General features: G+C 31.4%; 1 protein-coding gene across 1 annotated transcript in view; it reads right to left on the bottom strand.

Moving 5' to 3' along the window:
• Positions 1 to 11,647, bottom strand: part of LOC106689947 (tRNA dimethylallyltransferase) — a 236,855-nt gene that overhangs the window by 5,680 nt on the left and 219,528 nt on the right. The gene's annotated exons all lie outside the window — the stretch shown is intronic.

Here is an 11,647-nt window from a genome sequence, read left to right as displayed (position 1 = left end):
ATTACTTTAATCTGTAGTAAAACAACATTCATAATAATATCTTCTATTTATACTAACATGTATAAGTGGCATTCTTAAATTCTACTTAAGGAATCGAATTAAAATAAAACCCATGGAATCTTTATTGAAACAGTCTCCAAAATCACTTTTCAAACATTGAATCAGTTCTTTGGATATGATAACATTTTATATTTTGTATCACATTATTTTTTAAAACTGTCAGCATTGTTATATTTGGCTTTTCTGATATTATGAGACTGAAAAAGTTTCTTTTTACACTAACTTATGACTAAAATAGAGAAAAACTTTTTCTTTTTTTTTTCTAGTTAGAATTATTCTACTGTTATAAATTCATTATAATCAAAATTTATGGAAAAATCTTAGAGCTCCTATGAATATTAGTAAAGAACTTGACCTCACATATTTTTTAATAAATGTAAAGCTGACAATGAGAGGAGCTAAAGTCCACTTTGTCTTCCTCCTTTGTAATATTAATTTAATGAATAATATTTTAATAATAAAAAAAAAAAAAAACAGTATCCAGCCATTTATGAGACTTTTTTTTTTAAATCAGTGAGCAAATACTCTCCTTTGTTTTCTTCATTTTTCATTACCTCACAAGTTTACTTTTCGGTACCCATTCAGCTCCATCCTCAGAATTATATTTGTTGTTAATTTTTCTTTGGCCTAAAGTAACAGTTCAAACGATGATTTAACATCCTTTGTCCTGTTTTTTTTAAATGTCATATTAATCTGTATAGCATATACTACAACAAGTGATTGATCCTAGTGGATCAATTGATAGTCTATAGCAGGGGGGCCAACTTTTCAGTACATAAGATCTATTTTTTATGTTAAAAGTGTGTCGTGATCGACTACCCTAGGCGTAGTCTAAGGGGTAAGAAGGGGTGTGAAATGTATACTATGTTTATACACTGTGTTTCATTATAAAGTGCATTCTTGAGAGGTATGAGCAGATAAGTAAAATATATGTTCAAAACTATTTTTTGTTTTTTAAATCACTTATTAAGTTTACGAGATATAGGCTCATAAAGAAAACAAATTTCCAGATCCAACATTTAATTTGTTTTAAAAAAACAAATAATTTAAAAAAAAAAATCGATTTTCCGACACTTGTTCAAGATATGTTTTTACTAACTTAAAATGCAATTTAATTTTTTCATCGACTTCATAAGTTGTACCATTTGTTCGTAAATATGGAAAAAAAATTTTTTGTTGTTTTTTTTTTGGCCAGGAAAACAGATCATAAAGAATAATAGGACTTACTTTTTGCTAATATATCAATAGCTCACTGAGCTGAGTACACCTCTTACTGAAATATAGATATACGGCTTATCAACGTACTTACGTGCCCACGTGAAAACCACAACAATAATTATTATAAGGGCCAAAAACCTCACCTCCAGGAGAATTAAGATAACATGGATAATTATTAACAATATTTATTAATTAAAAGTAGCTTCAGTTAAAGACAGATTTACTATTTACTATGATCGACCAAAATTGGCCTCGTGATCGATTTGTTGGCCACCCCTAGACTATAGACTACCATTACAATTGGAATAATTTAAAAAGAAAAAATAATTCACGAAAATATCCAAGAAAATGCATTTTTTTTTCCAAATTTAGAATATATGTGATATAATGTGTTCAACAGTGTTTAAATTAATTAATTTGGAAATATTTTCATACAGCTGCATACTTAAAGTAATTTGCACATTGTAGTGATTTGATCTCGAAAAATCAATTTTCTGTTATATTAACCGAGTATGGTCTCTAGAGTCGGGAGACCTTCCACGACCACAAACTGTCTCGTTAAAGTGCGTTCCTAGCTCTTCATTGGGTTAAGGTATAAACTGAGCATTTGAGCTCGAAGTTTGAGTAAATCTGACCACATTGATATAACTGTTGTTCATGAAACAAATACACCCGTATCCACTAATAATTGTTATAGTAGAACAAGTTTATTTATATTTATGTAACAGCAAGATCAAGAAGATTCTCCTAGATCGAGAGAAATATAGGACAAAGATATACAGAGACCCCTTCAGGTCAGGTTGGCCAACCGTTTGCGACAGACTGCAGCTTGGCCCCGGCCGCCGCTGAGTCACGAAGAAGACGTCACGCGGAAGTGGGGCTACGTGATTGGCCTACTCAGCAACGGAGTAACAGATGCTAGCCAATCATCGTACTTAATACAGTCATAACTTATTTCTTTCTTTCATAAACATGTTAAACAAAATAATTATAATAAAATTAAGAGTGCTCAGTTAAGTTTCAATGTAAAACTGAAAATAAAATTACTCCATATTGCGATAGTATATGCAGTGATTGTTTTCAGTTAGCTTTATATAACAATCTTCTAAATCGTTGGAGCACTAAGTTCTGCTATTATTCTGAGACACTCAGAAGAAGGGTGCATGCAGGGGCGTACCAGAAAGCACTTTTAGGGGGCGGCAAAATTTACAATAAATATCTTATAAAAATCTGAACCAATCAATTCATGGCTTTTTTATCTGTAAACTGTACAATGAATAAAAAATATGACAATTCTTTCCAAAATATTATTTAAAATAACTGTATTTTATTATTTTAAATTGAAATACCTAAATAAGGGGGCGGTAAAATTTTTCCCCGTCACCGCGGATTGAGTGACAGCTGTTACGCTACGCCACTTGGTGCATGGGCAGTGGGTGCCAGCAGTCCGGGGCGAAGGAAAATTTTGTCACCCCCTTATTTAGGAATTTCAATTTAAAATAATAAAGCATACAATTGTTCTAAAAAACGTTTTGACAAGACCAATCATATTTATGGTATATTGTACGTACACGTGTGTGTAAAGTCATAAAAAGAAATGGTTCAATTTTTTATAAGATATTATTATTTATTGTAAAATTTTGCCCCCACTACGGTGCGCCCCTGTTATCTACTATGAATCAGTAGAAGTTTATCGACCGAATGAATGTTCCACACTCACGTAATGGAACAAGTGATACTTGAAAGCAATAAAATTATCTGAAATAGCTAAACTAAACTAAACTCAAAAAGTTTCATTACATGAAATGTTTTGCTTCAGGCTTTCCGGAAAATAATTGAGAACTTTCTCAGCAGTAATGTTTATCAGTCAAAAAAAAAAGTTTATATATAACTTTTTATTGATTACATTTACATTATTACTTTCTTTAGGATAAAACTTGATCTCAATTTATTTCAACTTTTTTCGGAATTGATTAGTTTAGTTTATTCGGTTGTAAATTTCAATTTCATACGCATAATGTTTTTTGTTTTTTTTAATCCACCACGAGCAAACATTTAAATAACGAATATTTCGTTTGAATTGAAAAAAGTACCAATTGAAAAGGGAATAAAATATGAACTTATGAGAAAAATATTTAAACAAATGTAAAATTCTTAAAAATGTATAAAATAGAGTTAGTTTAAAATTGTTTAAAATATCATGCATTATTCCTAAGTAGTATAAACATGAACATAGAAGCTGTAGAATAAAATATTTGAATACATAAAAATTCCATCTCAGCTAATTGCTGTAGAACCAACGGGAACTAAAAATAAAATTTGTGTTTATAAAGTGAAATGACATGAGACTTCCACTGCTGACGGAACAGTTTACCCAAGGAGACCTGCCCCAACGCCTACATTCCCAGCTTAACTGTAAGCTAACTCCACCAGATAATAAAAGACTTTGGAGAGAGTGGTGTAGAGTTACCCTAGAGCAGTACTCGACCTAAACTATTTTGGCCCTAGTGTTCAATTACAGCCTCCCTAAACTTGGCCCTAATGTCCTGACTCATCGGCCCTCTCTCGGTCCCACCATAGATCTACAGGTTCCTGTCTTGTATCTCTCAAAATTATGGGGTGAATAAAACTTACAGTCTAGTTCTGACAATCGGAAAATTTCCAGCCTGATTCTGAGTCACATTTGAAGGTGTTCGACCACACACGGTTGGGAACAGAAATAACCGAACTGAAAAGTCCACTGTTCGGAATTCGTAAGAGACTATGATCGAAAAAGTAACAAAATGGGAGAAGATTACATGAATTAAGGCTAGCTTATTTATTAGTCGTGATACTAAACGATTGCTGATTCAGAAAAGTCTAATAAAAAAAATTTTTTTTTTTTTTGGAAAGGTGCGAGCAAATGAATAGATGAAAATTGTCACCGCCTGGAAGTTGCTAATTAAACTGATTTTTATTGGGCCTATCTCTAAAGTTACACCATACTTTTTTGCACTAAAATATCTTAAAATTAGTGTCATGAGCAATGATGGCTATTTCAAAAATGCCAAATTAGTTATAAAGGATATAGAAAAATATAAATCATAGAAGGAACTAAATAAGACATAACTAAGAACTATATGTCCCTCTCCATTGCTGTGGATAATAAAATATAAAAGAAAAATTTAGTGATTCGCACTTTCCATAAATTTTTTAATATTAACTTAACCCCACATTTATTTTTCTCCTTTTTTTTAAAAAAAAGAAAGGAAAAATACTGAAAATTGTACATTATATAAGTTGAACCTTTCCGGTGTAGGCGTTTTGCGTGTAATAGAAAAATTGAACACAACTTAAAATAAAAAAAAAAGAGGGTGACAAATAAAACTGGTAAAAAAAACGTAAGAAATTACAAGTACATGCCAATTTACGAATTCTTAATTCTTTGAAATATTTTTTGTCCTAGAGTGAAGAGAAACGAAAAAAATATATAATAAATTTATTATAAGACTAAACAGAGATTGGAACAGTGACTAGATTTATGTTATATCCGAATGCGAAGTACACCGAGATGTGCTGTGATGGGGGTTCAGTAGACTGTAGAACATAGATTCATGTCCTACAGTCTATAAAGATATTATGTATGGTATATGTATGTACATTATAAATATATGTATATGTGTGGTACTAGAGTCTTTGTATATAAAGTGGTACTGTAATGCTGTTCCCCTGCTTCTAATGGTGGCACGTCATGGCACTGCTTTAGTAGAATAAAATGTTATAAAGATTAGAACCACAGACAGGATTTTCGTGCAATTGAATCGACATAAATTAGAATCATGGAAACGACATTTATTTAAATGCTTGTTTCGGGGCTTCTCTACAAAAACGTGTTTTGAAGTTTTTCTGATTTGATTTTTGTTTAACACTTCTATTAAATTCAATGTTTGTACTATATTTCTCATATCACATATACATAATTTGTTTATACTGGAAGATTATTGATTGGCCGTGTGTATAGATGAATGTAATATGGTCCGGCTGCGGTAAAAAAAAAACTGAAATAGTAAATGATTATACTATTTACCGCACCCGGACCATATTCGATTCATAATTTGTTTGTTTCTTTTTTTTTAAATAATTTATTTTTTGTTATTTACAACTGTAAACATATATATAAATCAAGTAAATTTGCTTTAAGTGATATAATGACATGATACAAAATCTACCCATTGACAGAACTCCAAAAACATTTCTAGAGGAGAAGATCTCGAGGCCATCTTCTTTCCAGACCCTAGGAGGATTATTAGGTAAATAAGGAGACGACAGGTTAGAAACGAGTTGGTTTGGGTGGTAGGGAAGTTTATCATGGAAGGATTGGTATCTGGTTCTGGCCTAATCGGCAACATATGGAACATTGAGGTCCTGATGGATGATTTGATTTTTTGACAAAGTAAGGAGCATTAAGGATTTTGGACTGTAAGGATTGGATTCGGGAGGAATTTGATGGTTTAGTGGAGCCCCAAAGGTCAACTCCGTATGTCCAGATAGGCCTTATAATGGTCATGTAGATTAGTCCTTTGTAATGGATTGGAAGTTTGGACCGTTTGTCTAGTAAATATTGTAATAGTCGGAATCGACGAGCGGTTTTCTGTCTTTTCAGTCTTGTATGAGGATTCCATGTCAGTCATTTGTCCAGATGCAGTCCAATGGATGCTGTAACGGGTCTGTTCAACAGGAATAAGTGAGGTTTTATTAAAAGATACTGTGGGGCAAGACGAAGGTTTACGACGAAGGGTAAATGTGATTTGGTGGGATTTATTGGAATTTATTTTGACCCTCTAGTTTTGGCACCATTCTTCAAGAGTGGTGATGTGGGATTGGAGGGTTTGGGATACAATGGAAGGATCATTATTCACTTACAATAAGGCATGTGTCATCGTTATACGTGGTGAGAATAATGTTAAGATGGGTTGGGATGTCAGCTGTAAAAACTGTATAAAGGATAGGACCAAGGATACTACCCTGAGGTACACCAGCAGACTGACGAAACAGGGATGAATATGCGCAGTTGTGATTTACTTGAAATAACCTGTCTGAGAGATAAGAACAGATAATGAGGGAATATGTAGGGGGTAGGAATTTACGGATCTTGTATAATAGTCCTGGGTGCCAGACTCGATCAAAAGTCTGTTTTACATCAAGAATGACTCCCGCGCAGTATGAAGACGAGACATCAACCACACGATGGCATTGCTGGATAGTGGAGTGGGATGTTCGGAATCCAAATTGCTGATTTGGGATTATGTGGTTGGAATCTAGGATGGGGTACAGGCATTTTAAGACAAGTTTCTCAAGGATTTTTGTTTATGTTAATTCCATTTTATTATTTTTTTCCGTTTTTAATTCGGTGTTTAGAATAATGATTATGGTAAAGCATAATTAATCAGAGCATTGATTAACAATGAAAGAGTCAAATTAGTAAATATAAAAAAAGTAAATACAAGCGACGAATGTTCTTGGAATAATATAAACAAGTGGCTTTAGGCACTTATCAGAAACTTTCAAGCATAAGCATGTTATTGTTTAAACTTGGATTCCCACTCCGTATTTAATCATTCATTCTTCCGTCTGATTTTTTTAGTAGTAATTTTAAACCTAAACAAAATGCCGAAAGTGAATATACCAATATATTTTTAACCAAACTTTTGAATGTTTTTCAACATTGACTTATTATGTATGTGAATAAACAATTAAAAAACTAAGTGGAAGAACATGCTATGAGAAATATTACGGGAAAATTAAAAAGGGAATTTTTCTTAAAAGAATATTTTGAAATAATCCTTTCTATATAGCCTATAAAAAAATTAAATATTTTTAGGAAGTTGAAAATTGAATTCTAATGTTTATAATTGGAATTTAAAATCTTCTTATACGATTGGTTTCCCCAAAACTCTTCAATTATCAACAGAATGTTAGATTTTAATGGTAGTAGTTGAATTTTTATGTATGTTTGCATAAATATAGATCTCTATATAATGATCTCATCATAAGCTAATGAAACCAACTATCACTGACTACATTATGATAAAACACAAAACCCACCAATACTAATACACGACCAATATTATTTATTCAACATGGTACATGCAGGTAACATGGTACGTGTAAGCATTATTGCTAAAGTATACCCTCAAGTAAAAACGTGAATAGATACGAATGCACAATGCTGTTGATTCTCACGACGGTCACTGATAGCACTACCATTTAAGGAAGTTATGTAATATAATAAAATATTTTGTCAGTATTTTGAGCTCAATGTTTCAAAACACTCACGGGATAATATTGAGTAATTTTAGATATTGAATTCAAAAATCAGCTGAGACCCTCAAATCATCGCCCAAACAATAGGCAAGTTATATGACACCACAAACACATAAGCCCTCATAAGGAAATTATTCTATGAATATTCAATTATTATACATCACAGAAATTTAAATTAATAGTATTTATTTATGTATATAATAAAAATAATTTTTCAACTTGGAGAATACAAGTAGCAGCAATAAAAAAAAAAAAATAATAAAGCTTTGAGGTAAAACCTTCTTAAAAATATAAGTTAAAAATATATTTGAGTAGGTTTCTATAAATATTGGATATTTTATGAGACTCTTTATTAATAATGAATAAAATCTTCTCGAAGTACCACATTTCACACGCAAAAATTCATATATATACTTTCCATAATGAGATAATGATCGATGAAATTCGTTTACTAAATGGAATAGAAAATTCTCAAACCTCATGTTTTGGGATAGCGTGACCAACGTAGTCGCACCACTTAAACAAGGTTCGGCGGGTCAGCTCAAAATGAGCTCAAATTTAATATTTTTGTTGCCGCGAGGCAAAGTCCTTTCAAAAACACTTCAGAAAAGTTCTTAAGGCATTTAAAATTTTTAATCTGGGCCAAACTGCAGATGTGAAAAGAGACAGGAGGTCCATTATTGTCATTAATGTTCAACTAATGAAGTCTGAATGCCTGGGAAACCGTTTATCGCCAATGAATTGTAACATTAATGGGCTCCAAACTTTCACCATCCTCGACACAATCTTGAAATTTACAAACGATTTCTTTTAAAACCTACCTCATTAGTACAAAGTTCTGTTATTAAACAAAAGGGGAGTTTAGAGATAAAAAAAAATCCAAGAAGAAGACAAAACGGGTTTAAACAATCGAAACCTGTACACAAGCGTTTCAATTCTTTGAAAAGTTGGGGTAGCTACCTTCACAAACCCCGGACTGAACTGCTTGACTAAGTTTCAAAAATAAGATAGTAGTAAAAAGCTAGTTGAATTATCTATAGCTATCATAACACAGATTTTTTTTTGAGAATTGATCCTATAATATAAATTATATAAGTTATAAATTAGAAAAGATAAAAATCTAACTATTTTGGGTGTACTCCTTGATCACATTCTAATGTTATGAAAGTCATCAGACGTCTACATTTTGCAAATTACAATAGTGTCATGTTTTATAAATAGGCTGGTTATTGAGTTATTTATAACAAACCAAAACAAGTCCGAAAATTACGATTTTTTTTTAGAATAGTCCTTCTTCCCATACACAGAAACCGGTTCAAAATTAATTCCTTCTTATCAGAACTAGAATGTATAAACAAAAACAATTTCCAGTTCCACCAGATTTTCTTCAGTACCGCCCTTATTTTATCTATTTTTACTGTAACTTTTTATTACGATCAAGTATTTAAATTATAATTTTTATAATAGGGCAATAAACCCAATACTCTTTCATTCCAATCTCAACAATAAAACATAACGAAGATGAGTTTTATGCGTTATATCTCATTATGAAATATAACACACAACATGAAATAAAACAAACGGAGCTTAAAATTCCGTAAGCCCGAAATAAAATGCTGGCACCGGACATTGTAAAAGAAATGCACTAATTATAAAAAGTTCCCGAAAAATATCGCAATGTTTAACTTGTTGCCAAAAAGATAATGATGAAATCCGAAGAGCGGAAACGAAATGCGCCAAAGTGAGAACATCATCCGCGAAGGTTGGCGCCAATTTCAAAAGATTTGGCCAGGTCGACAATGACCGGCCCCAAAAATAATCCGGGTAACTGAACACTCTACGAAATCGAAAAGGAAGAGGTTGTAAGAACAAAAAAACGAGATATTTCACCGGACATATCCACTCCTGGCCGGTTTCCAAGGGCGTAGATGTCATTCACTGCGGAGGTGGAGTCACACAACCTCTGAGTCAGCCTTCACTGCTTCGATGTTCAGCTTCATCCAGGAGTACCGTCATACGAAAAACTCAGCAAGGATATGGTATTATATTGTTTTGAGAAAGCATCTTTATTATTATTGATTAATCAATCAATAAATAAACAAAAATTGCTTATTAAGTCTAAAAATCGATTAACACCACACCTTTTTTTTTTCTAGATTTTTGAGAATTTGGATTGAATGAAACAAGGTCCTAGTTATGGTGGATATAGTTTCTTCTGAGGTGAAATAGACTTATAAATCTCCTCTTGTTCTTTACGGAACTTGAGGCGTATTTTCAATAGAGGAGTGAGATCACTACTCTTAAGTAATGCATTTGTATTTTATATAGATGATGTTGCCGATACATCGTGTTAACAGCGTAAATCACAAAAAATATTTTTACGAAATCTTGACAATCTACGTGAAAATAGTACAGAATATCAGACAAATATCGTAAATAAAAAAATCGTTTCAGAAATTAATTTCCCATAAGGATTCGCCACCGTGACTGACGTTCGAGTATCACAATACGGATGGCCCAAAATACTCAAATTGATGATATCAGTTTCTTACGACATATTGAATTCTAAAACGATTTTGTTATATACCAGTTTTCGATATTCAGCACCGTTTCCCCGCAAATCAATAAAAAAAAGTGAACAATTGTTTTTGGCGATTTTCGCGGTCAGAACGTAGCATATAGCATTGTTTCCAATTAAAATGGAAAACCTTAAAAGTTTTTTTATAGATTTATTAGTATTTTTGTACATTAAATAAATTTTAAATAACCAAATATGTGTAATATGTATTAAAGTTGTATACAAACGAATACAAATTTATTTTTTCAGTTATAAAAGGTTTTTTTGTTTATGTCCATAGTTAAAAATCGAATAGTGCCTTTAAAGAAATTATTATTTTCCCAACCTGATGATGATTGTTAAAATGTTGTAAGAGATAAGTTTATAAATAAATGAGGAAGTGTGTATTATGGTAAAATATGTAAGGAAATATATGCTTAACGCCTTGTTAAATTTAGCACATGCGTAGTACTAAGGTTAGTATAAATTAAAAATCGCAAATCAGCAGTATATTTTACGTCAAAACTGACGTCGCTTCACGCTAAAATCTGCCAAACCTTGACGTCAACAACGTAACTTTAAATAATCTCCCAAGGTATTTGCAACTCAACGTTGTATTTGTAATGTGACGCTCAGAACTACCAGTGGCCATCTCAAAAAAAATTAGAATTACTAGTAGAGTTTTTTTTTCATATATACATATATATAGTTTGTAATGTTTATCCATACATTGTAACATCATAAAAAATTTTCCCCTATCTTTATTTTACCCTCCCCCCTTCTTTTCTATTCTTTTCTCAATTTTCCTTACTCACGTTATTAGTTATGTTCACCATATATTATTATTGTTGTTTTCAAATCATGTTTTTATTTATTTTTTCTCATTTCTTTTGTTAAACTTTGCTTATTTTTTTTCTCTTTATCTAATATTATGGTTATATATTTCATTTGTTACATACATTTTCTTTCTCTGAGTTTTATTTTTATTTCCATAATTTTAATTTTAAAGTATTAATAAACTAATATATTCATATTTCTTTGCAGTATATAATTTCATTTTTATTTTATTTCCTTAATTATGTTATTTTACCAACTTATTCAATTAACTATGTATACATTTTAGTTTTTAGAAGTGGGACTCTCATCACTTTATTTTATTAATTCCATTCTGTACAATTATTTACTATATATCATTCTGTTTATATATTTTTTTTTAATTTTCTGTATTCATTTTGTTGTTATCTTGTTCTTTTCTTAGCCCTGATGAAGGCTAGGAATTCTGGCCGAAACATTGGCACGATTAAATAAGTTCCATCAACTTATTGGTGTTTTATTTTGACTGCACCCTCCAACCATGTTCTCTTCGTTTAAGTCATCCACGGTCAACTCTCTCATGATTAATAGAATTTTTTCTTTCAAATGGTAAATTTCATATAATGGTAGTAGTATATACTGTTACATACTTATTAAAACAGAAATTTAATAACATAAAAATTATTCTACATATAT

The sequence above is a fragment of the Halyomorpha halys genome, unplaced genomic scaffold (assembly GCF_000696795.3).
Source record: "Halyomorpha halys isolate HHAL.00 unplaced genomic scaffold, Hhal_1.1 Scaffold1530.1, whole genome shotgun sequence".
In the NCBI taxonomy this organism is placed as follows: domain Eukaryota; kingdom Metazoa; phylum Arthropoda; class Insecta; order Hemiptera; family Pentatomidae; genus Halyomorpha; species Halyomorpha halys.
Note: the sequence above shows the minus strand (reverse complement) of the source record. Positions and strands in the feature narration are given on the sequence as shown.